Source organism: Onychomys torridus, chromosome 9, assembly GCF_903995425.1.
Source record: "Onychomys torridus chromosome 9, mOncTor1.1, whole genome shotgun sequence".
Taxonomy (NCBI): domain Eukaryota; kingdom Metazoa; phylum Chordata; class Mammalia; order Rodentia; family Cricetidae; genus Onychomys; species Onychomys torridus.
The window spans coordinates 58634381-58659507 of NC_050451.1; the positions used below are offsets into that span (position 1 = coordinate 58634381).

Consider the following 25127-nt stretch of genomic DNA (forward strand, 5'->3'; position numbering starts at 1 on the left):
GGGAACTGGCACCTTTTGGCTGTGCCGGAACACAAGCCCGGGGCTACCCAGGGTTTCTCCAGGAAACCTCTTCTGTCTCCCTCTGTTGGCATGGAGGCTCCCTTCTCTAGAAAACACTGCTTTGGGCTTTGCAGGCAAGACAGTGTCAGGGCTCTGAAGGGCAGGCCAGTCCCTGCAGGTGGGAAGAAGACCCAGTGAGCAGAGTTCTGTCACCTGGCCCAGCCCTTGAGTCTAAACACAAGGGGGGCCGCCAGGAGTCCTCGTGCAGAGTTCCAGGGATTGCTGAGGGCGCTACAAACCCAAGTGACCCTGGCCTTTGGTGAGCATGAAGGATGCTCCCTGCTCCAGCCGAGATCTGGGCGTGCCCCCCCCAACTGTAAGTTATTCTTAGGGGGGAATGTTTATAGAAGACGCTTCGAAATTGGCCAGGCATGGTGGCTCTCATCTGTAGCACTTGGGAGGCAGGAGGATCGCTACTGGATCTACACAATTACAGAGTTCCAGGCCAGCCAGGGCTACACAGGGATGTGAGCGTGTGAGAGCACACATGTGCGCGTGCGCGCGCACATGCACACTCACACACACGCTCTCTCTCTCTCTCTCTCACACACACACATACACACACTCACCACAGAGCAGGAAGCACACACAGCCCTTCCCAGAGGCCCTCACTCTGGCCTCAGCCCCACATCTGGCCGTGGGGAGCCACTGGTCCTCCCGGAAGTGCTAGGAGGAGCGGGGCAGAGGTGAGGCTCTGGTGTGCCGGTCACTCAGTCCAGGCCCTGGTCACTAAAGAGCCTCTGGAGCTTTTCCCCTCTGACCACTGGGCTCAGGGTCGGAGGAAGTTACCCTCAAGCCTTGGGTCCGTCTCCAAGCACTAGACCACAGCCTCAGGGGAACAAATTATATAAAAGGAAGTCTACATGACACTCATCCTAGAATCCTGGACCACTGTGATGTCCCCTTGCCATCCTCCGTCTCCTAAACTGGAATCCTGCTGCCTGTCACCCCCTCATGCGGTCCGGAAGCACCTGCAAATGGAAGTTCTGTCTGTCCTGCTGGCACACCGAAGGAAAGCACTTACTTTACTTTGAGGTAACTAGGTGGTAACTTGCCACGATGATCAGTCAAGAAGCTGACCACTGAGGAGGAGAGAGTAGAAACCTGAAGGACCGTGGCCAAGCCTCCCTTCCCTGGTCCCACCAGCTGGCCAGGAGGCCCACTACTCTGTACCCATAAACACAGACATACAAACACACTCACACAGGCTCCGATACAAACTTGGCCAAGGCAAAAGTGTTTCTGAGGCCACGGGGAGGTGTACTTATGACCCTTCCCCTCCCCTGTCACATGGAGCACTTCCTAGGTGACCAGGCTGAATTTCAACCTCATCTAATCTTGTTTATCTCTGAGGACAGGATGCCTGAAAGGCCAGAAGTTCCATTTCAGGTGGGCTAGCCAGAATTGGTTGGTTCTAAGATAGCTGCCAGAGTGACCGGACAACCGACGTCATTACAATTCCAAGTGTCAGCTGAATGACACGCCTCCCAATTGCCTTAACCGTGACGAGAAAGCACACTGCTTTCCTACTGCAGCCCCAACTGTGACAACCTACATGATAGGCCATTTCTCACAAAGCTCCCCAAACCCGCAAGAGACAAACTGCCACCAATTCTTTGTCCTCCCCAACTGGGGGTCATGGGGAAACCTCCTGGAGGGATGGGGGAGAAGAAACTGGGACAAGGAGATCTGCCTCTCTCTGGTGGAGGGGCTCCAACATGCACACGGACCTGGGGGTACCTGCCAGTTCCAGGAGACTCCTCCTCCTTCCAAGAGAAACAGGAGGTACTCTACCAGTAGACTGAACCACGTCTGCACTACAGGGAACATTCACAAAAATCCCAGAGCAGAGGACAGAGCCGCCTCCCTGCCTCGCTTCCATTCTCCAGACCCAGAGCCCAGACCTGAACAACCTGTATGCCTGGGGGAAGCGGGAAACAAAGCAGCCACACCTGGTGGGAAGAGAGCGGTTTCCTATTTTAGGGACAATGAACATCAGGCAGACACAGGCAGAGCCAAGCATACCAGCACCACAGGATCCAAGTCCTGCCCATTGCCAGAAGAGAGGGCCACCAGATGACAGCATTTGTGAGAGAGAAAACTGGGGCAGGAAGTCATGAGTTCCGGGCCAGCCTGGTCTCAACAGTTAAACTCTATCTAAAAAAAGAGAGAGAGAGAGAGAGAGAGAGAGAGAGAGAGAGAGAGAGAGAGAGAGAAGGGAGGGAGGGAGGGAGGGAGGGAGGGAGGAAGGAAGGGAAAAAGGAAGAAAAGAAGGAAGGGAAAAAGGAAGGCAGGAAGGCAGGAAGGCAGGAAGGCAGGAAGGCAGGAAGGCAGGAAGGCAGGAAGGCAGGAAGGAAGGAAGGAAGGAAGGACACAAATCATAAAACAGGCCCAGGGAGATAACTCAGTCCCCAGCACTCATGTAAAAGCCAGTCAGGTAAACTCCAGATTCAAGGGAAAACCTTACCTCAAAGAATAATGCAGGGAACAACTAAGGAAGATGCCCAGCATTGACCTCTGGGCTCCAGACACTCCTTCACATGCATGCACTCACTCATGCATGCGCATACACACACACACACACACACACACACACACACACACACACACACACACAAGCATGTGCACTAATATATATGACACACACATGCAGAATGGAGATCACAGCATACAAAAAAAAGGGCAGGCAAAGAGGAACCAAACAGTACCACTGAGGCATTGATTATAGCTGCCAGAGAACCAACTTTTCCAGTAACTCTGACCAGAAATCCCAACAAAGGAAGCTTGAGAAAACCAATGTAAACGGGTGAAAACCAGCCATGAAAGCAGGCTGTAGCGAAGAAGGGAAACACAAAACTTCCCTGAGAGAAAGGAACTACCCCTGCAGACTGAAGTAACCCGCTGCCCTCCAAAGCTGTTCAAGACAGAGACACTGCCTCACTCAGACAGAGAACTCAAGGACCAGACAGGCTTCTCCCAGGATTCACAGACTTTAAAAACAAAGGGTTGGGGATTTAGCTCAGTGGTAGAGTGCTTGCCTAGCAAGCACAAGACCCTGAGTTCGATCCTCAGCTAAAAAAAAAAAAAAACAAACAAACAAAAAAAAACCAACCAAACAAACAAACAAAAACCAAAGCTGGGTGGTGGCCTCGCACACCTTTAATCCCAGCACTTGGGAGGCAGAGGCAGGCAGATCTCTTTGAGTTCGAGCCCAGCCTGTGCTATAGAGTGAGTTCCAGGAAAGGCGCAAAGCTACACAGAGAAACCCTGTCTCGAAAAACCAAAAATTAAAAAAAAAAAAAAAAACAAACAAACAAAAAGGCTTTGGGGCTGTAACAATGGCTCAGGGGCTAAGAGTATTTGTTGCTTTTGCAGGACAGGGGTTCGATTCCCAGCACCCACACGGTAGTCTACAATCATCTGCAACTCCAGTTCCAGAGAATCCAACACCCTCTTCTGGCCTCCACAGGCTCTTGCACACACGTAATGCACATACATTCACACAGGCAAACATACGAACACATAAAATAAACCTTTAAATTAGGGTATAGCAGAAAGGTCTTGGGAGGTAGCCCAGGCGGATTTGGAATTCATGGTCCTCTGGCCTTGGCTCCCAAGAGTAGGTGTATTGATGAGTGCCACCATGCCTGAGCAAGACGGTTTTCACATGGGAGTTAATTCTGCCTACTCTCATCTCCCTATAGCAACATTAAATATTAGAAGATCAACAGGAATGTCCGCACTGTTCTCCCAGAAAAGCTTGGTGGTGCACACCTCTAATCCCAGCACTCAGGAAGTAAAGCAGGAAGATCAGGAGTTCAGGGCTAGCCTTAGCTACATAGTGAATGTGAGGCCAGGTGGGTTACATGAGAACCTTTCTGGAGGAAAAAACAAAAACGTTGTTCCTTTTTGAGCCTTGAAGCTCAGGCTCAGGAGACTGAGGCAGGAGGATTATGAATTCAAGGCAAGCCCATGGGCCACAAAGTCGAGTCCAAGTCCTACAAAGTACGTTCAAGGATGATTTACTCAACCAATTTCAAAAAAAAATTTTTTTTTTAAAAAGTGGGGATAGAATTTGGCCATAAGTTGCTCGTCTAGCAAGTGTGAGGTCCTAGGTTCAATTCCTAGAAATTAAAAAAAATTTTTTTGGCCGGGCGGTGATGGTGCACACCTGTAATCCCAGCACTCGGGAGGCAGAGGCAGGTGGATCTCTGTGAGTTCGAGGCCAGCCTAGTCTACAGAGCTAGTCCAGGACAGGCTCCAAAGCTACAGAGAAACCCTGTCTCGAAAAACAAAACAAAAAAAAATTTTTTATAAAGTATTATCCCTTGCCAAGATCTCATTAAGCTAACAGGTAGAGATTCATGTAAGCATGAAAGAAATTCCCTTGCCAGGGAAGAAAATGACTTCACAGTGAAATGTGCATCCCACCCCCACTCCCCCACCCCCCACCCCGCACAGAGAGAGAGGGAGGGAGGGAGGGTGGGAGAAAGAAAGAAAGAGAGAGAGTGAGTTGAGGGGGGTGCAAAGAGAGCAATAGAGTCTAGGGAATAAGTAAGACAACAGAGGTGCTGGCCCCTCAGCCTGGTGTAATGACCTGAGTTCAATCCCCAGAACATATGTATGAAAACATTAGTTGTTGGGGCTGCAGAGATACCTTTAGTTAAGGGCACTTGTTACTCTTACAGAGGACCGGGGTTTTATTCCCAGTACCCACATGGCAGCTCACAACCCTCTGTAACTACAGTTCCTGGGATCTGTGCCATCCTCGGGCCTCCACAGGCAACATGGTACACATACGTACAGGCAACATGGTACACATACGTACAGGCAAAACACTCGTATACATAAAATAAAAATAAATCTTAAAAAAAAATCTTTTTGAAAGAAGTTGATTGTGGTGGGGCCCAACTGTAATTCCAGCACTCACCCATCAGGAGAGAGGGCAGAGAAAGGAGAACCATTCAGTAGCTCATGGGCCAGCTAGCCTGGAGCACCCACTATGCAGATCCAGGAGACCCAGCCCCAAACTGAGGGAGAAGAAAATACTGTCCTCTGACTTCCACAATGGCACACATTCACATACACACAAAAACAATAAAATACATTTTTAAAAAAGAGAGAATGCTTACAAAGGCAGAAACCAGGGGTAGAAGAAATCCTTTAAAAAAAAAAAAAAAGACAATCCAATAATGTAATTAGCATCATCAGGGTGTGGGTGAAAGGAGATGGGGCAGTGTACTAAGGCAAATGTCCTCTTTTGAAATAGAGCAAGAGTCAATAGGTACTGTCTACAAAGAAAACAAGTAATTATAGGTGACTCACAAACAATTAACTCTGCTGAGAGAAAATTAGCTCTTGCAAGTAACATATTTCTTTAAAACTTAATAATTCCCTTAGTTTACTGCAGTTTCTTTTTCTTCTGCTGTAAAGAGACACGAAGCTTTCCCACAGGAGTATTTCTATCTATTTTTCAATATCCATTTGTATATATGAATATGCCTGGAAGAATACTTGGAATATTGGAATAAAGGCAATATATTCTTTTTTTTTTTTTTTTTGGTTTTTAGAGACAGGGTTTCTCTGTGTAGCTTTGCGCCTTTCCCAGGTCTCGCTCTGTAGCCCAGGCTGACCTCGAACTCACAAAGATCCGCCTGCCTCTGCCTCCCAAGTGCTGGGATTACAGGCGTGCGCCACCACCACCTGGCAACGTATTCTTTTTTGTTAGTGTGTTAGAGACAGGGTCCTTCTACATAGCCCTGGCTGTCCTGGAACTCACTATATAGACAGGCTGGTCATCAACTCACAGAGATCTGCCGATTTGTGCCTCCCAAGGGCTGGGACTAAAAACATGCACCACCACGGCCCAGCAAGAGGGTGGATTTTCTGAGGCCTGGAGTCGATTTTGTTTTGCTTTGTTCAGCTTAGATCTAACCCAAGAAGTGATGTCTGAATGTAGTGATGTAAGAAAAGACAGGAGCATCACCAGGGAGCAAAGACTGATTTCCTCCTCCCTCCCTCCCTCCCTTTGAAATGGAGTCTCATGTAGCCTAAGCAGCCCCCAAATGATACGTAGCTGAGGCTGACCTTGAACTCCTGATGCCCCTGCCTCCGCCTCCTGAGTGAGGGGCTTCTCAGAGCCACATGGATTTATGCAGTGTGGGGGATCAAACTTAGTGCCGTGGGCATACATACTAAGCAAGCGACATCCCGGCCCAAACTTTCTAAGTATAGCATAAAATCTAGAACCCTACAGAAATACTTCACTATAATATCATCCATATTTATGGCCCAACTAATAATGATACAGCCACCTGTGTAAGTCTCAGTATCCAAAATTAGAAAACTGGTAATTACTCTTTTTTCCATTTCCCTTTATGGAGCCAAGGGCCTCACCTACACCAGGCAAACGCTCTACCCACCAACGGGCTACAACCTCAGCCCAAGCAGCAGCCTTATAGCCCTATATTCAGGTAAATACTGTCTCTGGAGTTTACAGAGCTTCAAGGAAAACTATCTGTGATCCCAGCTACTCAAGTAACCTGAAGCCGGAGAATCTTAAGTTCAAGCACTGCTTGGGCTACAGAGTAAGTTCAAAAACAGCCTAAGCAACTCAGCTGGACCCTGTCGTAAGACCCAGGTGAAGTGGTACATACCTGTAATTCCAAGCATTTGGGAGGCAGAGGCAGGAAGGTCGGGCGTTTAGGGCCAGCCTTAATCATATATATGGAAGCTTGCTTGGGCTACAAGAGATCCTTTCTCACCTCCACTTCCCCCAAACGGACCTCCCCTCCCCCAGAAAAAGGGCTAAAAATGTCCTGGGATTGACCCCTATCCCCCACCCCCACAAAGAAGGAAAGGGAAAGGGGGGGGATGACTGAGGTAGTACACACCTGGAATCCCAGCTCTCAGCAAACCGAAGCAGGGGAATGACTTCAAATTCACGGGCAGCCTAGGCAACAGAGGGAGGTCCAGTGAAACAGAAGTAAAAACGAGGAAACTACCCTGACTCTGTCCCTGTGCACTCACCGACTGAGCGTGGTCCAGAGCCCACACGCACCCAAGACACCTACCCTGGGCCTCCACCAAGTACAGCTAGAACACAGCACAGCTTGACCACAGCCTTACTCACCCAGACCAGGCACTCAAAGGTCGTACTATTCCAGTCCCTCCCACCAAACGACTTTACAGTCCCTAGTTCCTGTTCCAGGACCTGAGCCTCAAGCTATGGCATGCCAAAGGCCACCCAGGATGGGAGACTTCCACACAGCACCAGAGGCCCACTCCTTCACCCCAAGAAACCTCAGGCTGCTAAAAGGGGAAGGATGGAAGAACATTATAAAAAAAAAAAAAGAAAGAAAGAAAGAAAGAGTCAATGGTGACCCAGAAGCAGGGAACAGAAATCAGAAGCAGTAGCCTGGGACTCACCACACAAATGTCTGCTGGTCTCCCCTGTGTGTGTCAGCACAGTAGAGAGGAGGTTATAAGGCCAGAGACTAGTGTGACCAGGGCCCCGGGCAGTCGGACTAGAACAGGAAGGCGTTTCTAGCCCCAAGCTGAGCCGGAATGAGTTTAATGACGGCCAAGCCCAGTGATGGAGCCAGGAGGTGGGAGGGGAAAGCACACTTCAGAGCTCAGGGGCCACCATGACTTCCAAAATTTCTTCAGGCAGGGGAGACATGGAAAGGGCCCAGGGGAGCAGCCAGCGCTTCCCGCCAAAGCCTGGGCAAAAGTTGCTCCTATTTCCATCACCTGTCCATCACCACTTCCCAGACACCCGATTGCAAAAGTGTGGCCTGTTGTTCATGACTGTTTGCCAGACCACAGTGTCCTACATGTGGCCTAAGTAATGAACGTGGCGCTCACTCACATCTCTCACTTACATCACCTGCTTAAGCAAAGGCTTCCGCTTGTTATTCAGGGTCAAATAAAAGCAAGGCTAAGTAACTAAATCATAAACGCTTTTTCTCACAAGCATCTCAATGACCCCCTCTTCCAGGGAGTTACAGCCCACTTTTAGCTCCCCAACTATTTTGGATACTATACTTCTTGGTCTTCCAACAAGCCTGTTTAATGAAATTTGTGTTCGTTAAAGGCAAGGAGGGTCTTCTAGTATCCCTGTGTCAACATGAGTCTGGCACGGCGCTGGGCACACAAGGGCTAGACGCAGAGAATTTCTGATCAAGCATGAGAAGTTTAACCCCCGGTCTTACCAATATCTACAAGGCCTCTACAGCCCAACACCCCTTTCTACAGATATTCTATGTCCCTAGATGTCCCCACAGATATGTGAAGTCTGCTGTCAGGACCATCTTTTGTTCCTTCCTCTAAATCATTCTCTTATCGTAAACACACACACACACACACACACACACACACACACACACACACACACCAGCACAAATGTACAAGCACGCTTGTTTTATCTTTTATTTTTCAGAATGGGTTTTGCCATGTAACCCTAGCAGGCCTGGTACTTCATGCAGCCCAGGCTAGCCTTGAACTCAAGGCAATCCTCCTGTCTCATCCTACTAAGTGCTGGGATTATGGGTAGGCACCATCATCACACTGAGTTCTTCTCTTATGTTAAATAACTAAAAAACTAGTTTATACTTATCAAACCTAAAACAGTCCCAGCCCAGCACACACCAGCTCTTAAAGAGAAGAAAAATACAGAGTTCAAGCCTGACTTCAGCTATATAGCAAGTCCAGGCTACATGAGATTGCCTCAACAAATAAAGAAATAAAAAGCAAGGACAACAAAAACCTATCTTAGCCCAAGAGTTCATTCATTCAAGAAATGGTCACTTCCTGCCCATGACCAAGAATATCGTGAGTCCCTGGGATGTACCTTCCCTCACACAACAGGGAAGATAAGTTCCGGCCAAGAAACTCAGCAGTATGGCAAAGCCAAGGATAATGGGCAGCTCAAGGGTTACCTGGCCATACTGAACCCACAGAGATCCCACACAGGCTATTAAACGGCCTGGAGACTCATCGGAAGGGATGAAGAAACGACTCTAAGCTGAGCTCCCAGGGCCTACTCCCAAGATCGTGTTGCTGAACTATGCTGCACGGGGCTGCTACTCGGGCATCTGGTAGCTATGGCATTAAGACATCCCTGCCAGGGAACCATTTCAGCGAAACAGATGTCCTCGAGTCGATCCTAGGGGGAAAAAAAGGCCCAGCCTTTTCCCACAAAACTATTACACATGTGCTGAGCACATCCAGCTGGCAGAGTCTGAGTCACACCGGGAATTTTAGTAGCACAGGATATCTGGGTAGAGTCTGTTTTTGTTTTCTTATGCAATGCTGAGGCTCTAACCTAGCGAGCACTCCATGCATGTTAGCCTCTACTAATGAACTACGCTCCCAGGCCAGGAATGTGTATTTTTTGATGATGTATTTTATGTGTTTGCACAAATGTTTGTCTGTATGCCACACGTGTGCGGTGTGTACAGCATGCAGTACCTGCTGAGGCCAAATGAGGGCACCCCATCCTCTGGGACTGGAGTGCAGATTGGCAGCGAGCCACCCCGGACCTGCTGTGAATGGAGCCCAGGCCCTCTGAATGAACAGCTGGTGCTGTTAAGCACTGCGGCATCTCTCCAGCCCCAGGAACATGTATTTCTGATTCTCTACCCTTGGGAAACAAGTTCATGTGTGCCCCACCCCAGAGAAATAATGGAAAACATAACAGAAGAACAGCCTGATGTCAGAGGCCAGGAGGGCTCCCCTAAAGGGAAGTTCAGAACCCCAGAACATGTGAAAGTGAGCTGGTGGAGGGGATGGGACAGTCTATGAAGCTGTAACCATCCTCGGGGACCCAGTGAAGACTGACTAGATACACAACAGGTCACACAGGGGAGAGGATTACAGGCTAGAAATATGGGCCTTGAAGGATTCAAGGAAACATCTGGTTCAGTTGTGGTGGGAATCAAACTCAGTCCGTAGCATGCTAGGCAAGTGTTCTGCCATTGAGTTATTTTCCTTGTTTGTTTGCAGTCTCACATTGTAGTCCAGGTTGGCTGGGAACTCACTGTGTAGCCTAAGCTAGCCTCAAACTTCTGGCAACCCTCCTGCCTCAACCATCGAAGAGTTGGGGGCACCAGCCTAAGCTACTAGGCCTGGCATTCACATGTTTTTAATATGTTTGCCTGCCTGGCTGCATCATGGAGAGTGGGCAGGAGGCAGGCAGAAGAGGAGCAGGAGATTAAACAATGGGCTACCATAGACGTCCCAGTGGAAACACAACCCAGGGCAGAAGTTCTTTGTGTTGGCTTCAGACTTAACAGCAACCCAGGCTATTGTGCAGACCTCCGGATTCCGTAAGCAGAATTAGAGAAGAGACCACCATGAAATTCAGGCTAAGACAAGTCAGCTCAGCCATCCTGCTGCAACAGGTAGGCAATTTAAGAAATGTGCACTTCGGCTCTGCAGTAAAACATACCCCAAGGGCCTTGGCTGCACTGCTTGGTGAATGGCCAAGACTGCCTGCCCCAGCACCCCTATCCCCAAGCCCCTCCAATCTTACAAGCCAGTTCAAGCCCATGTCCTCCTCAAAGGCTCTAGCTGGCCAGTCTCCACAGCTGAGACACCCTGGCATCCCATCATTAGCTGAGAGAAGTGTGTTGGTTTTTTTTTTTTTTTTTTTTTTTTTTTAAGTGTATAATCTTCAACTGAAAACCTGCTGGAAGAGCAAATTCTCAGCACCTCTAGGTAAACCAGAAACTCAGTTGGCCCAACTGTGTGAGTTTTCCTCGGAGCTCTGGCAATGTTCTAGGACACTAAAGCCTGAGGCTTGCCACTCCACTTCCATGAAAACCAAAGGGGTAATAAAAAGGACCACATGGCCCTTTCCCACCTGCACCCAACCTTCCTGACTGGTGACTGCTCGCTGCACACCACCTGGACACCCTGCACCCATGGGGGAGAGGGCTACTGAAGGAAGCAAAGAAAAATACTTCTTTCCAAATTGGGGAAGAAGGCAGAAGAAAGAGCCAGAAATGACATTCACTAATCCTATATCTTCTCCCACTTATCCAATCTCAAGCATAGCACACTCTCTGGCCAAGGTCATAACCAGCCATTGAGTCATTGATTACTAAGATGTACGGCTTTCTCCCACATCCTCTGCTTTCTCACTGCGTGACCACAAACTAGAGCATCTTGTTTCCTAAGATCCCAGGCACCAACGAGAAACCAACCTAGTCTACTGCCCCTCACTCTAGCCGCTTGGACCCTCCTTCCTCACTTCCCTGCCTGGCTTCGCCTTCTAAACCCCTGCACTCCTCTGTTTGATAGTCAGGATTCTCTCCCTTTAGGATCCAGCCTGCCTTCCACCTTTATCCGCTAGTGTTCTTTCCTGGGCTCCAGTCTCCAAGCAGAATGTCACACACACACACACACACACACACACACACACACACACACACACCACATACACACACACACCCTACCCACCACATCCCTGCACCTTCTAGGTCCACTCCTCTGGAGTCAAAAGTCTGATGAAGGTGTCAGAAAGCTACATGTGCATGCTCGCCCTATCCAGAAGATGAGGAGGAACGAGGGGGTCCACAGAAATCATGTCACTACTCCATTCCAGTCCTCCCCAGCACTACCTGAGCCCAGCCAGACCCATCCTCACCTTCCTCTTTGTCTCAATGTCATGGCCTTAGAAAGACAGGCTTATATTTCAGGTTAACTGCCTTGGCTGTTTCATAATAGTCCAGGAGGTTGGCAGGACCTTCACTGAGTACTTGCATATCAAGTATATAAAGGAACATGTTTCTCTGGAGTAACCGCACCCTCCCTAGGCACGGCAGAAAGTTTAGACTTCACCGTGGAAGCACTGGGTAAGGTCACAAGGGACAAGAGAATCAGCATAGTAGCATCTTCTAGAAGCTCCCTGTGTTAAAGGGGGCCAAGGAGACCATGAAGACTCTGGTCCTCCCCCGACCCCTGACATTTACCCATCTCAGTCCTGACCAGAGCTCTGCAGAGACACTGTCAAGTTCAAGCACAGATGGATTCCAGAACCAAAGCAAGCAAGGTTCTGGTTGATCTCACACAAAGCTGCAGATCAGCACATGCTATGGCTGGGGCCCCATGAGCAAAGCTGCCGATACACTGCCATTTCCAGGCAATATGGTAAAAAAATGAGTTCCTTACCAGGGTAGCTGTTTATGCATGTATTTCTACTACCTCCTCGACCTCCCACAACTGCTTGCCTATTAAAAAGGATCAACATTCTAGCCAGACTTAAAAGCTTACTCTTCCAGCCAACACTAACCCTAGCTCTGGTTTGGGTAATTTTCAAACACAGAGATGAAAGAAATAGACATTAAAACAGTTATAGGTGCTGGAGAGACAGCCCACTTGTTAAATGCTTGCCTTGCAAGCATAAGAACCTGAATTCAATACCTAGAACAAGGGGGCTGGAGAGGTGGTTCAGCGGTTAAGAGCACTGGTTGCTCTTCCAGAGGACCTGGGTTCAGTTCCCAGGACCTGAATGGCAGCTCACAACTGTTTGAGACTCCAGTTCCAGGAGATCTGACACCTTCACACCAATGCACATAAAATAAATTAAAACAACAAACAAACAAACAAACAAAAACCAGAACCAGTGTAAAAAGAGCCCAGGTGTGGAGGCATGTGCTACAGAGGTGGGAACAGGTAGATTCCTGGGGCTCTCTGACCAACCACGGTGGACTACTTGAAGACCTCCTCCTCTCTTGGGAGGGACAGGCAGAAAGAAAGGAAAGGTCAAAGGCTGGAAATGGCTCAGTGGTTAAGAGTGTATACTGTTTTGCAGAGGAACAGAATTCTGCTCCCAGGACCCACACTGAGTGGTTGAAAATTGCTCATCACTCCAGCTCCAGGGTGTCTAGGACCCTCTTCTGGCCTCCATAGGTACTTACACACCCATGTACACACACAGACACACACAAATATATACACATAATTAAAAATAAATAAAATCAGCCAGGCAGTAGTGGCACACATCTTTAATCCCAGCACTTGGGAGGCAGGTGGATACCCATGAGTTTGAGGCCAGCCTGGTCTACAAAAGGAGTCCCAGCGCAGCCAGAGCTGCTAAATAGAGAAACCGTGTCTTGAAAAAGCAAACAAACAACAACAAAAGAGTGGGTGACACCTAGATAACAATTTCAGGTTGTCCTCTGGCCTCCACACACATGTGCATGCAAACACATACACTGGCATACAAAAGAAATTAATTATAGAGGTACCATGCATCAAAAAGCCTATAGACAACCCAAAGGCCCCTGAGAGGGTAGGTAGAAAACCTTCAGGAGTTTCTCAGGACAGAACTGGATGTGAGTGAGTGCACACAGAGAGCTTTTAACAACATGTGTCTACTGAGTGCAATTTATAAGAGACCCCTTCTAGGAAGACCTGGAGAGCCTGTCTGCATCTGGAACACTGCACTGGAAACTTCTGGTGCCAAGAGCCCGACTAAGTTTTCACAGGAACGCCAAAGGAACAAGAGGAATTGGAGAAGAAATGTTGACATGTTGGTTTTGAAAAAAAAAATCTCTGACCTGGCCTTCCATGGGGCATATACCCAGCTATTGTCAGAGTCCTCTCTTTTTAACAATGTAACAAATACATACAAACATTAATTTAATGAAAGTGGTACTTCACCAGACTGAGCACATAATGTTCCTGGCTTTAACCCAGTTAATGTTCTCTCAGCAAAACCAGAATGAAATTCTAACCTTTTCCTGGGCTTTAAAAGTTACTGTGTTCAGCCAGACATAGTGTCACACGCCTTTAATCCCAGCACTCAGAGAGGCAGAGGCAGGCGGATCTTTGAGTTCAAGGCCAGCCTGGGCTACATAGCAAGTTCCAGGAGAGCCAGAGCTGCTTAGTGAGACCCTGTCTCAAAGCAAAACAAAACAGGAGATTGGGGGCAGAGGGCGATAGGTAGGTTCAGGTAGGTCCCTCCCCTCCCCACATCTCAGAACAAAGTGCCCAGGGTGGCGGCCATCAGATGATCTCACCAAAAATAACATTTCACTTTTCCCTCATGGAAGGGGAAGTTTAAGGAGCCCCACCGGCTGTTTCTAGAATTTCTCAGCAGCCCACGGAAACTCTTAGTTTGTCTCCCTTTACACACACACACAACCCCCTCAATGTGCCGACTATGAGGCTTTGGGGGGGGGGGCAGGGTGGCTGCCCGGAAGAGGGAGTGGACGATAACAAGGTCATAGCCACACTCACAGAAGGTGGCTCACAGTGGTCAAGGTCTCTGTCATGGGTCTGCTGAATGTCAGAGGGTGTCAGGAGAAGGAGGTGCAGCAACGGGAACACGGGGACTTTGTTCCCAGGGCTGGACAGGCTGTCCCATGGGGCATTTTGGTCAGCTGCCCAGGGCCTGGGGGAGTGGGGTGACTGTACTTTTTGCACCTTTCTGGGAAAGGGGATGGGAATAGTCATGGCTTGCTGCCCTGGAAACAACCCAGGGACCTGGTTATCCTGAGAACTTGCCCAGTCTGTCACATGGCCAGTGTCCCAAAGCTGGGGAAATAGCACAGGGAATACCCGAAGGCTAGAGATATTCTACAGACCAGGGATGGCAGAGCAGGGGATCAATCCACAGGGAACAGAGCCAGCCTCCCCGAAGGCCACTGAGGCTGCAACTAGTCCCCAAGCTTTGTACTTAGTTCTCTAAGAAAACAAGTGTTTCTATGGGCTGGCAAGGGAACCCTTTGACTTCCAGGAAAGGCCAGAGAAAGCATCCACAGTACAGGGCTCTCCTGACTGGCAGGACAGTTTGGGCTTCCAGTAAAACACACACACACACACACACACACACACACACACACACACACACACACACACACGAGCGCAGCTGGCTAGGTCAGTCACCCTCCCTAACAGGCCTCATTCCCTAGTGGAAGACTGCCCCACCCCAGCAAGGCACGTGCAAAAACCATAAGTGGGTCTTACCAGAGCGGATGGAGATTGAGATCCAGGAACAAGTTAGCAGTCAACAAATATTTATTTTAGTTCGGTAACAAGGGCTGAACCTATGGTTTGTGCATATGCCAGGCAAGCACTAACCACTACATTATGTTCCTAGCCTTCTTTTTATTTTTTAAGACATTGTCTCATTAAGTTGCCCAGCCTGACCGCCAACATAAGACCACCCTGCCTCTGCCCTGAAAGTGACTGGCATCACATGCCTGTGCCATCAGGCCCAGAAACAAATACTGGATAAGGCGTTAAGTACCACTTACTCAAAAGTCTCATAGAGACCAGGTGGTAGCCTCCTGCCTCCACCTCCAAGGATGACAGGCATGCGGCTTCACAGATGCTAGGCAAGCACACCATCACGGAGCCGTCCATGCATCCTTTTGCACCTTACATGTTTCTTTATTTTTATGTCTATCTGTGTGTGGACGTAGGTGCCATAGTGCACATGGGAGTCTGTCCTTTCCTTCTACCCTGTGCCTTCCAGGGATCTAGCTTGGGTTAGTTACCACATCTGGAGATAAGCGTCTCTACCCATTCACTGGCCTTGCGTTTTATTTTATTTTTTGACTCTCCATATGACCAAACACGCTTAGGTTTACAAACAGTTATGTTTTTGTTTGCTCATTGCTACTACTGCCCTCGCCTCGTTTTCTTGCTGAAATACAAGCATCTTTTTCTTGGTGCTTTATTTAAGAGTGCATGGCTGAGGCCGGAGAACAGCTCAGGTTAGCTTTTTTCCTGCTTTCCCAGAGGACTGGTGTTCGATTCCCAGCACCCATGTTGAGTGGCTCACAACTATCTATAACTCCAGCTGAATGGGATCTGGCTCCCGCTGCTAGCCTTTATAAACACCTCTCCCTCTCCCTGCCTCCCCCACACCCCACCTTGGTGTTTAAAGAATCTGCGCCCCTTATTCCAGAAGGTGGGTGGGTGGTTAAAGATTTCACTGTATATTAAACTTTGTCACATGTTCAAATGTTTTCCTATTTCCTTTTTAATTTTGCTCACCTGGAATTGGCAACATAATATTCTATCTTCTTTATGTATATATTTTCATGTATATGCATGTGTGTGATTGTATGTGTTCATGTGCACCATGTGCACGCAGCAGCCCATGGCGGGTACTGTATCCGCTGGAATAAGGTTCCAAGCAGTTCTGAGCTACCATGGGAGTGCTGGGAATCAAACCCAGGTCCTCTGCAAGAGCAGCCAGTGCTTTTAACCACTGAGCCATCTTTCCAGCTCCCGGTGACAGACACAATTATCAGAGGTCAAAATACAATTTCTCTTAAAGTGTCTGCTTTTGCTAGCATGATTAGAAAAACTTTCCCCAAGCTAGGCATGGTGGGTGGTACACACCTGTAGCCTCAGTGCTTGGGAGCAGAAATGGGGAAGATCATCACAAAGTCAAGGCTACCCTAGTCCACACAGCAAGTTTCCGGCCAACCAGGGCTACAGAGAGACTGACTCAAGAAAAGAAACCAACAAACAAACAACAACAGCAACACCTTCCTACTATGTAATTACAGCCAAAATGAATTTCTTGCATTTAAAAACTTCAATCTCTAATTCACCCAGAATTTAGTTTGGCCTAAGAGAATCTATTTTTTTTCTTAATAAATAGCTAGTTACCCCAATATTCCTAAAGCAGTTTACCACCTTTCTAAAGTTCAGTGTGGGGTTCAGCACCCGAGAACAAGGGTCTTTGGGACCAAACTTAAATCATCAGGCTTGATGTCAAGTGTAATTTACCCACTAAGCCATCTCGTCAGCCCCTCAACTTTCTTTTTTCCTTTTCTTGAGACAAGGACTCTATGTATCTCTGGCTGTCCTGAAACTCACTATGTAAACCAGGCTGGCCTCAAACTCACAGAGATCCACCTGCCTATGGGGTTAAAGGCATATGCCACCAGTCTTTTTTTTTTTTTTTTAAGTTTTAGTTTGAGATATGAGATAGGATCTTGCTTGCTTATTAAGGCCCTAGGTTGAATCCATCCCCCAGTTCTACCCCAAACAGACAAATCACAATCCACCAAAGACAAGCAATCGAAGGCTATAACAGCAAGGATTGTTAAAAATTAAGGTAATGAGTGTAATAACATATATTCAAAGGTTAAGAGTTAGGAAGCCCAGCAAGATGGCTCCATGGGTAATAGTGCTGTGACACAAAGCTGGTGACTGGGGTTCAGTCCCTGTTGCTGCTCACATAAATGGGCAAATGGTAAATGATCTCTGATATGTGCCATGGCAAATGTGCCCTCCGCCGTACATACATATATAAAATAATGCTAAATAAAAAGAAGAAGACTTGGGCTGGAGAGATGGCTCAGAGGTTAAGAGCACCGACTGCTCTTCCAGAGGTCCTGAGTTCAATTCCTAGCACCCACATGGTGGCTCACAACCATCCGTAATGAGATCTGGCACCCTCTTCTGTGTACATAATAAATAAATAAATCTTAAAAAAAGGAGGAGGAGGAGGAGGAGGAGGAGGAGGAGGAGGAGGAGGAGAAGGAGAAGAAGAAGAAGAAGAAGAAGAAGAAGAAGAAGAAGAAGAAGAAGACTTAAGAGTGCTCTGAGCCTTCACACAGACCTCTGCCTGAATCCTAACTCTACAGTATCAGCTTCAAAGATCTAAGTCAAGACTCAATAGGACTTAGTTACCTTCTAGAGAAAAGCAAAGGTTGTAACGGGCCCTCCCTCGGGATAGCTGAGAAGCGAGATAGGGGATATTAAATATAATACCTGCTATCCAGAAAACACCCAGTAAATGTTAATTAGAGACAGAATGAAGTGGGTGAGGGACACGAAGAAGGTTTGGAGGTACAGCTCAGAGCTAGAGCGCTCAAGTGGTCCCTCAGCCCCAGCTCTACCCTTCCTACAGGGACACTCACACTTGGAGTCCTTTGTAGCCTTTGGTACTGCAGAGCATCTGGTCCAGAATGCCATGCCTTCAGACCCGAGGGACTCTCACCAGGGGCCTAGGGCTGGTTCTGAGCCAGAGCATCCAGGCTGGCATTCTGTCCCAGGGCTGAACAGTAGTATATCCTCTGCCCTCCTCTTTTTCATTGTTCCATGAGCCAGATTTTACAAAGGCTGTCTCCTTGCGTTCTAAGCGGAATGGTGCCCCCAAATCACCTCTATCTGAAACATCAGAATGGACCTGAGTAGGAAATGGGGCCTGCTTGCTGAAGTCAGGTAACGATCTCAAGAGGAAACCATCATGGTATCTGGATTGGTCCTAAATCCAGTGACTCTTGTCTTTGTCAGAGAAAGGAGAGGAGATGGGGGCAGACAAACACATGCAGAATTTGGAGAGGTTGTTTGAGGACCAAAGCAGAGGCTGGGGCAATGCAGCCACAAGCCCGGAAGTACCAAAGGCCCCCTAATCCCACCCTGCCATCACCACCTACCCCTAGCCTCCCAGCCCCGACCCCGCCATAGCTAGAAAAGGAAAGAAGGATTCTTCCAAGAACTGTTGGAGTAGAGTCTCACCCACACTTGATTTCAGACTTCTGGCCCCTGGAATTTTGAGAGAATAACACTGCTATTGTTTGAAACTACTAATCTGTGGCAACTTGTCAGAAAAACTAAAACTAGGTAAACACTTTGGTACTGGAATCAAAGCTGGGTCACTTTAGTAGTGTTCTTGGATGACTCCTGTGACCCTGGCTTTATTTGTGGGAAGAACCTGTAAAGGACACGGCACTCCTGTGTCTGTGCTGTACCTCGTGAAGAGAGGGAGGCTGCAGCTGGTGGTTGACACATAGGAAGCAAGAGCACAGCACACAGGAAGTGAAGTTAGGAGAATCAGGAGTTCAAAGTCATCCTCAGTCTCATAGTAAGTTCAAGGCCACCCTGGGCTATAGGAGACAGATCCTGCCCCAAAAGTAAAAAGGGAGAGAAAGACCTGGGCATGTACCTTCATCAGCAGAGTGCTTGCCTAAGACTAAAACAAACAAACAAACAAAATGTGGCTTCAATCCCAACAGCAATGGAGGTGGGGGCAAGAGGATCAAAAATTCAAGGTTTGAGGCCAGCCTATGACATATGAGAACCTGTCTAAAAACAGAACAAAAACCAAGAGAGAAGAAAGTAGGGGGGAGGGAGTTTCTAGGAACTGAAAGTGGCCCCTGCCTAGCAGCCAGAGGAGGGCATTATGTAGGAATCCATCCTACATCTACAAGGAGCTGATTTCTTCCCAACCTTGCCAGCCACCCTTCCGGAGAAGAACTATGGTCAGCTCCTTGTAGGACCCTTAGCAAAGGAGCGAGTGGATCAGTTGCCTAGACTGGCCAACAGAGACGGATAATCGCAAACAGACTGTTTTGCCTGTTTTCATCGACTACACCGTGACATAAGTGTCATGGCAAGTTCTGGTCACAGGTGGCCGGCCCAAGCTGCAGCCGGTCTCTGAGCTCCTCCCTAGTCTAGAACTTCCATTAGCCCTCCCTACTGACAGTGCTAAGCACAGGACCGCCAGAGCAGAGGAGGTGGGGAGCATGACTATGGCTGCTGTCCACAAGTTCTCACCCTCATGTCCTCTCTGCCTTTTAAACATCAGGACACAGTATGTTCTGAGTTAAAGTAATTCTGAAGCTACAACAGTAATTAACAAGACTTTTGCTTAGGACAGATGCAAAGCTAGTCAAGTGTCACACACCTACAAACCCAGCACTGGGGACACCGAGGCAGGAAGATCTCTGAGGCTGAGACCAGCCCGGGTTAAAGAGAGACCCCCCATCTCGGGATGAGAACTTAAGGGAACGTGAGGTTCAAGCTGGAACAGGGACAGAGTGGGAGAGCAAGGAAAGAGATACCATTATAAATGAAGACATCATGGGAATAGGGAGAAGCAGAGTGCTAGGGAAGTTTCCCAGGAGTCCACAAGGATGATCCCACTTTAGACTACTGGCAATGATCGAGAGGGTGCCTGAGCTGACCTACTCCAGTGATCAGATGGCTGAATACCCTAACTGTCATCATAGAACCCTCATCCAGTGACTGATGGAAGCAAATGCAGAGATCCACGGCCGGGTCTCAGGCCAAGCTCCAGGAGTCCAATCAATGAGAGAGGAGGGATTCCACGAGCAAGGGACATCGAGACCATGATGGGAAATAGTTCAGAGACAACTAGCCAAACTAGTGGAAACACATGAACTGTGGACCAGCAGCTGAGGAGCCCCCATGGTACTGGTCTAGGCCCTCTGGATAGGTGAGACAGTTGTTTAGCTTTAACAGTTTAGGGGGCCCCCAGGCAGTGGGACCAGGACCCGTCCCTAGTACATGAGCTGGCTTTTTGGAACCCATTACCTATGGTGGGATACTTTGCACAGCCTTGGTGCAGGAAGGAGGGGCTTGGACCTACCTCAACTGAATGTACCAGGCTCTGCTGACTCCCCATGGGAGACCTTGCCTTGGAGGAGGTGGGAATGGGGGGTGGATTGGGGAGGAAAGCTGGGGGTAGGTGGGAGGAGGGAGGACAGGAGAATCTGTGGTTGGTATGTAAAATGAATAGAAAATCTCTTAATAATAATAATAATAATAATAATAATGTGAGAGACCCCCATCTCAACAGACAGGTGAGGACTGGGGGATGGTCAGCAGGTGAGAACACTGGCCCCAGGCCTGACGACCTGAGTTGCACCCTCAGAACCAGGAAGAGAAGGCGAGAACCGGTTCCAGCCAGTTGTTCTCTGACCTCTGCAGAAGTGTGCGCATGAGCACACGCAATCAATGCAAAAAAGAAAAAATTTAAACAGATGTGGCAGTTGCTGACTATCTTCACTACCCACTTTGCTGAGGTCCAACTCAAAAGTATATATAGTTTTCCTTGTCCCTTTTCCACCTCTTCTTTGGATTCCAGCCAAAACCTAAGCAAACTTGGCCTGAAAACTCACGCTGTCTTTTTTTTTTTTCTCTGAAGCCCCTCCCCACGGCTGTAGCTGCAGTGCCCAAAGACCTGAGTTTCTTCCTCTTCTCCTTCCAGCAAGTGTCTGTTTTGTAGTTCAACTGTCCTGTTTTCCTCTCAGACGCTAATAAAGTGGTCCTTGAGCTGTAAAAGGAGGGAAAGGAGGGAGGGAGGGAGTAGGGGAAGAGACAGAGAAAGACAGAGAGAGACACACAGACAGATGTAAGTGGCAGAAAGGGGGAGGGGCTGTGGTGTGAGGGCAGAGTGTGGCAGTCAGCAGGGACGATGTCAGCGGCATTCACTATATCCTGACGGCACTGTAGGCACAAATGTCCGTGCTCGCCGGGGACACTGGCTGCTAACCTCTGGATTCTGTCATCAAGAAGGTCAGCGAAGTCAAATCTGCAGTCCACACAGAAGTATGTGTTTAGGTCAGTGCTGGACAGGACCGCAGTCAGGAGACAACCTATAACCCAACATTCTGACATGGGTTGAGTTTTTCACTGCTGAAGAAGGAAGGTATAAGTAATGGGAAAGACTTAAAAACAAAGTGAATTTATGGTGGTAGGTTGAAATAAGAGGTATCAGTACAGACATGGTTTAAAATATGAACAGGGGGGTTGGGACGTAGCTCAGCTGGTAGAATGCTTGCCTAGCTCGAATGAAGCCTTGGGTTAAATCCTAGGGCTGAGTAAACCAGACGCCTGTGTTCCCAGCAGGATCAGAAGTTCAAGGTCATCCTCAACTACATAGAAAGTAAAGGCCAGCCTTGGCCACATGAGACCCCGCTCAAGATTTTTCTAAATCATACAACAGACACAGCAGATCCCTATGGGTTAGTATCATTACACACTTCCCAGCTCTGTCTGCTGAAAGGGCCTAGAAACCAAGGTAAGCCCAGTAGTGATTAAAGGCGTGCCTGCCAAGTAGACCTCAGTCTCCCTACCAGGCAGAAGTGGTTGATTCTAGGGCTGAAGAGGGAAGCGTCAGGACGAACGAGGACTGTCTTGTGACATTAAAAAGGGGATTGCTGGGGGTGGGAGTGGGGAGAAGGGGGCTTATCCGAAGAGCAGAGGTGACAAGGAAGCTCTTCAAGTGGCCATTGGTGGGGCTGGACCAGACGCAGCTCCTCCTCGGGAAAGCATTTGCCTCACATATGTGCGGCCCTTGGTTCAATTGACAATACCACAAAAGGCAGGAGGGAGTGGGGAGAGGGAGTCGTAAATAATGACCATGAGATCCTAACCAGAGAATAAAGCTAGCACAAGAGAAGGTCACTTCCTCCTTTCAGCAGAATCTCAACTAATAAATGCAGCAGGAAAGAGGCAAACAGAATCATCAGGCAAACACAGTGACCGCTCTGCAAAGAAGAGCCACCGACGGATGCTCCAATTAGAGGGTGACAGTACCAGAGAAACAGGATTGTACAGTCTCAAAGCACTCAAAGGGGAAGACAGTAACTTCTAGGTGAGATGTAGCACACACCAGTTTAACCAAGGTATCAGTAAACGTCACAGGGTACGGGCCTCTTCGCGCTCCCTGCCAGTCTGAATTCTGCAACAAGGGCTGACGGCTCTGTGTGGGAGCGACTCTAAGATGACCACAGAAGGTGCTTTTCCTGGGATGAGCTGACCTGGCTCCATGCCACCTCTCCTCTGTCCTCCCTAGGTGGTAAAGGAGAACCTAGGTACGTGATGGTCTCTACGCTGGGACCCTGAGTCATGATAACTCACTGGAGGGTAAACAAGATCACTCAGCAAGTAAAAACATTGGCCTGCAAGCCCAACATCCTGAGTTCAAGTCCAGAGCCCCCACAGAAAAATCCGGATAGCACGGTGAGTGTGTGATGGCTTGCATCTGTAATCCTAGCATTCCTGCGGTAAGATGGGAGACAGAGACAGAGAAATCTCCCAGAAGCTTGCAGGAGAGCTAGCCTGTAGTATGCAAGCATGAGCAGAAACAAAAAAAGACCCTGCCTGCAGAGGTGGAAAGAACGAACAGCCCTGAAGCTGTCCCCTGACCTGACCTACACACACACACACACACACACACACACACACACACACACACACACACTATTATGAACCTCTAAAAAGCAACATCAGCATTCTTGGACAATGTTCTTTGCTCAAAATGCATGAGTACAATGTAGAAAAGATCAGGAAAACTATGTCGGAGACTGGAGGGGACACTAAGGAGAAATATCAACTCAGTGTGACGTGGGTGGCACATCAGACTCTGAACACAGAAAAAGGATATTAGTGTAGGCACTGTGACATATTAAAAAGTCTTACGGTTTATGATGCTATGTCAATATTTGATTTCCTGGTCTTGGTAAATGAAGCTCCAGGGAAGGAAATCTATTCCTACAACTGTTTAGTTACCTCTAAAGTCAGTATCAAAGGCTTAAGAAATAACAGCTGGGTATGGTGGTTCACCTGTAATCCCAGCATTCAGGAGGATCACTGTAAGTTTAAGGCCATCTGGGCTACATATGAATTCCAGGCACGAGGTCCTGCCTCCGAAGGAAAAGAGGAGAAAAGACCTGTAACTCCATCTGCAAGGGGATCTGACACCCTCCTCTGGCCTCCACCTGCATCTCCACAAGCACACGCATAAATTGAAAAAAAGAAAGAAAAGAAAAAAGAAAAGAGAAGAAATCTCCAAAATAAGTAAATAAAGTGAAGTGTAATGAGAAACAACACCCAACAAGCCCATTATGTAATGGTGTGCAAACATCTATAATTCCAGTTCCAGGGGAATCCTACACCCTCTTCTGGCCTCTATGAGCACTGCATGAAAGTGGTGCACAGACATACATGAAGGAAAAACATTCATACACATAAAATTATTATTATTATTATTATTATTATTATTATTATTATTATTATTATTTTGAGTCAGGGTTTTTCTGTGTAACAATCCTAGCTGTCCTAGAACTCACTTTGTAGATCAGGCTGGCCTCGAACTCACAGAAATCCACCTGCCTCTGCCTCCCAAGTGCTGTGATTGAAGGCGTGCGCCACCACCGCCCAGCTAAAATTAAATTTTTTAAAATGTGAAAATGAATAACCTACATAAGTTACAAAAATAAAAATAAAGAATTACAAATTTAAATTAGGTGTTACCTAAAAGACATAGGATTCTAAATACAGTTTGCAAATGTCATTTTTTTTTAATGAATGCTAACTAAATTTTGGGCTGTATCTAACCTTTTGCATAAGCAGTAGTTACCATTTGCATAGGAAATCCACTTCACAAAACTTACTCTATGCTGACAGGCTTAGGAAGTGCCACTTGTGTGCAGAGTTATACCTCGCAGGCCCGTATGTAATGGAAAAATGAGGAAAATCCAGGGGGCAAATGCAGATGTAAAAGATGACTGCACTTTCACTACGGAACACTACTCAGCTGTAACAGAGAAGGTAAAGACGTGCGACTGAATGGCGAGGTACTAATAACAGCCGCTAGGGCAGTGATAAGCCATGTCTGAAACGCTGCCCAAGAACCTTCATTTAAAAAGGCAGAGTGGGGGAACAGGGCGATGAATGCTTTGATTTTCGACTGTAGTGAAAATTATTTCACGAAGAAAACAAAGAGGACTGGAAACGCACCTCACTGGCAGAACACTGCCGAGTGTACACGAGGCCCTGGGTTCTGTCCCCAGCACCACAAACCAAGCAAGTCAAGGGATCACGCCTTCTCTCTGGCGCCTGGATTACCTCCTTCTACTTCCTCTCTCTCTGCCCGGAAGTCCCGCCTATACCTCCTGCCTCGCTATTGGCCGTGCAGCTTTTTATTACACCAATCACAGCAACACACCTCTACACAGTGTACAAATATCACACAACATGTAGGTGTGATTTTTGTATACAATCTCCAAGTCTAATCAGGAGACTAAATCAGGGTTTAGTTGTTATCAGAGGCAAAGTGTCAGCCTAGTATAATGGGAGAAGGTGGACCTAAATGAGTACAAATAGATTTTTTTTAAAATATTATTATTTTTACATTTATTTGTGTGCTTGTGTACACACAAGCACAAGCCAGAGGTCAACTTTTGGGAGTTGGTCCTCTCCTTGCACCATGGGGGTCCCGGGGCTCCAACTCTGATGCTGAGCTGACAGTGAGCTCATTTATTCACTGAGCCATCCCACAG

At 47.9% G+C, this 25127-nt stretch overlaps 1 protein-coding gene across 4 annotated transcripts in view; it reads right to left on the bottom strand.

The window, feature by feature from the left end:
* The window catches only part of Slc39a14 (solute carrier family 39 member 14), a 47626-nt gene that overhangs the window by 18171 nt on the left and 4328 nt on the right, over positions 1-25127 (bottom strand). For 2 of the 4 annotated variants that reach the window (XM_036199603.1, XM_036199604.1), the window contains exon 2: positions 6954-7012. The exons of the other annotated variants lie outside the window; for them this stretch is intronic. The gene's annotated coding sequence lies outside the window, so the exon portion shown is untranslated. The remainder of the gene's footprint in view (positions 1-6953; positions 7013-25127) is intronic. 4 annotated transcript variants of the gene reach the window in all.